Here is a 3,407-nt window from a genome sequence, read left to right on the forward strand (position 1 = left end):
CACTCTGTCCCACACTGGAGCCCCCAGTCTGCCCCAGACAGACTCTGGATGGGAGGTGGGGGTGGAAGGCTGCCCTCAGGGATTTACAGGTTAGCCTCTGTGCCAACACAAACCATGTGTCTGGGTTATGTCTAAACCCCATGTGAAGCATCCAATGGGTTCTTAATAGAAACATGTTCTGGATTAAGACGGGTAAGGGCTCAGAGATCGAGACAAGGCAGAGGGAAGAATGGTCAGCAGAGTGAGTACTGGTGGCGGGGGGCACGGGAGACAGGGAGGGGAGGGCAGTCGAGTTGTGCTTCTAAGGCAGAAAGCTGTCTCCTCTAACCTGCTTAATGGGAACAGTTAATGCCAGTGAAAGCTCCATTGCCTCGTCCCTTAACCCAGCCTCAGAAGAATCTCAGTTACTAGCCCAAGACGGAGAGAATTGACTTAGTTTGGCTTTTGGAGAAACAGATGACACAGTTTCATAATGAGCTAACCAGTCATTTCTTTAATGGGGTGAGACACAAAGAGAAATAAAATATGATCCCTGCCTTCCAGGATGCCCATCACACAGCAAGGCAGTGACAGGCATATGTGGGAAGTGCCACGCGGGCAGAGAGATGGGGGAAGCTTTGCTGAGGATGAGCAAGAAGGCCATTCTTGGAAAAAGGGAGAAGGCATTCAAGCAATGGGACCATGGCCCCATCAGAAATTTTGTAGAAATGGAGGGTGAAGTGGGTGGGAAAGTTTAGACAGGCATAAAAAGGAACAGAGGGAGCCCATCTTGGGGCAAAGATCTTTGAAGGCAAGAGTTTCTGAAGCCCTTTCCTATATGTCATGCTATGAAGTATGCACTTTTTCTTGCAGAAAAATAATTCAGGATCCCCAACACACCCATGCAAATTTTATGCTAATTAAAAAAAGTTATTAATCAGCAAAAGTTAAAAACAAAATGTTTGAATAATACTTTTTGAACAAAGGATCTTTAAGTTTTAAGATTAAATCTGGGACTTTCCTAATGGTCCAGTGGCTAAGACTCTGTGCTCCGATGCAGCGGGCCCGGGTTCTACTGCAAGTCAAGGAACTAGACCCCATGTGCTGCAACTAACAGTTGAAATGCAGCAACTAAGAATCTCACGTGCTGCAATGAAGATTAAAGATCCTGCGTGCTGCAACTAAGACCTGGGGCAGCCAAGTAAGTAATTAAATGTTAAAAAAATTAAATCTGGTGAGTGGGTTAGGTTTTTCACTTAGAATAGTATAGACCAAAAGACTGACGATACAACAGTCTTATATTTACAAACTTGCACTACAGGAGGATTCAAAGGATTAGATACTTAGATAAAAACAAAAATGCATTAAAAATGTATTGACACACATGCTATTGAAAACACCAGTTAATCTATACGATGACAGTGAAAGTGTTAGTTGCTCACTGTGTCTGCCTCTTTGCAACCCCATGGACTGTGGCCCGCCAGGCTCCTCCGTCCATGGGATTCTCCAGGCAAGAACACTGGAGTGGGTTGCCGTTCTCTTCTCCAGGGGATCCTCCCAACCCAAGGATTGAACCTGGGTCTCCTGCACTGCAGGTGAGTTCTCTATTGTCTGAGCCACGAAGGAAGCCAATCTATGCTAAAGGAGGAGTCAAAGGATTTAGATACTTAGATAAAAAACAACAAATGCATCAAAAAGGTATTGACACATATGCTATTGAAAACACCAGTTAATCTATTTACAGTTGATTAAAAATGCTGACCATGAACTTGAAATAAAGCTGTAATAAGAATTGTTGGCTGCTATTGATGCTAAAGCTGAAACTCCAATACTTTGGCCACCTCATGTGACGAGTTGACTCAATGGAAAAGAGTCTGATGCTAGGAGGGATTGGGGGTGGGAGGAGACGGGGACGACAGAGAATGAGATGGCTGGATGGCATCACCAACTTGATGGACATGAGTCTGAGTGAACTCCGGGAGTTGGTGATGGACAAGGAGGCCTGGTGTGCTGTGATTCATGGGGTCGCAAAGAGTCAGACACGACTGAGTGACTGAACTGAACTGAACTGAACTGAATACCTTCCAATATGTATTAGGTTGGTATGAAAGTAATGGCAGTTTTGGATCGTGAATTTTAAATCATTATAACTATGCTTAAACACATCTTTGTTATTCAAAATAGGAATCACTACAATCAACACATATTTGCCAACAAGAAATAAGTTTGTTTATTTCTATAGCATAAAAAATACACTTTGGGATTTGATGAACTCTTAGAAAAAGCATTTTATGCCTCCTGCTGGTTGTGGGACCATTTTCTCTGCAAAAAACTGTTGAGATCCTTGAAGAAGTGGTAGTAAATTGGCAAGAGGTCGGGTGAATGTGGCAGATGAACAAGGTAAAACTCCGTAGCACAGTTCCTTCAATTTTTGAAGCATTGGTTGTGCAGCTTGCAGTTGGACGTTGTCATCGAGAATTGGGCCCATTCCGTTGACCAATGCCAGCTGCAGGCATTTCAGTTTTTGATACATCTTGTGGATTTGCCGAGCATACTTCAGATGTAATGGTTTCACTGGGATTCAGAAATCTGTAGTGGATTAAAACTGGTAGCAGATCACCAAACAGTGACCCTGACCACTTTCTGGTGCAAGTTTGGCTCTGGAACTTCTTCTCAGTCCAGCCACTGAGCTGGTCATTGCCAGCTGTTGTATAAAATCCACTTTCATCTCATGTCACAATTGAAGGAGAAATAGTTTGCTGCTGTTGTGTAGAATAAGAGAAGATGACACTTCAAAATGACAATTTTTTAAATTTTTGGTCAGCTGATGAGGCACCCACTTAATGAGCTTTCTTACCTTTCCAATCTACTTCAAATGCCAAATGAATGTAGAATGGTCAAGGTTAAGTTCTTCAGCAACGTCTTGTGTAGTTGTAAGAGGATCAGCTTCAGTGATCCTCTCATTTGGTCATTGTCAATTTCTGATGGCTGGCCACTGAGCTGCTCATCTTCAAGACTCTCATTTCCTTTGTAAAATTTCTTGAACCACTACTGCGCTGTACGTTTGTTAGCAGTTCCTGGGCCAAATGCGTTGTTGATGTTGAACATTTTCTCCGCTGCTTAACAACCCATTTTGAACTCAAACAAGAAAATCGCTTGAGTTTGCTTTTTGTCTAACATCATTTCCCTAGTCTAAAATAAATATAAATAAATAGCAAGTAATGTCATTAGCAAAAAAGCATAAAGCAAGAATTGTGCATTAAAATAATGTATAACATAACCACATTTAAGAATGTATTCCAATATCAAACAGCAAAGTTCAACAGTGCAAAATCACAATTACTTTTGTACTAGCCTAGTACAATTGGATTTAATCCTCACAATCACCTTGTGGAACAGGTACACTTATTATCCCCACTTTACAGATG

General features: G+C 42.1%; 1 pseudogene; it reads right to left on the reverse strand.

Annotated features, from left to right (window-relative positions):
- Window positions 1–2,150: 2,150 nt before the first annotated feature.
- LOC148775186 (histone-lysine N-methyltransferase SETMAR pseudogene) lies at window positions 2,151–3,162 on the reverse strand (annotated as a pseudogene).
- Window positions 3,163–3,407: the final 245 nt, after the last annotated feature.

Source organism: Moschus berezovskii, chromosome 17 (genome assembly GCF_049115385.1).
Source record: "Moschus berezovskii isolate FMDL1 chromosome 17, NW_MosBer_1.0, whole genome shotgun sequence".
Lineage (NCBI taxonomy): Eukaryota > Metazoa > Chordata > Mammalia > Artiodactyla > Moschidae > Moschus > Moschus berezovskii.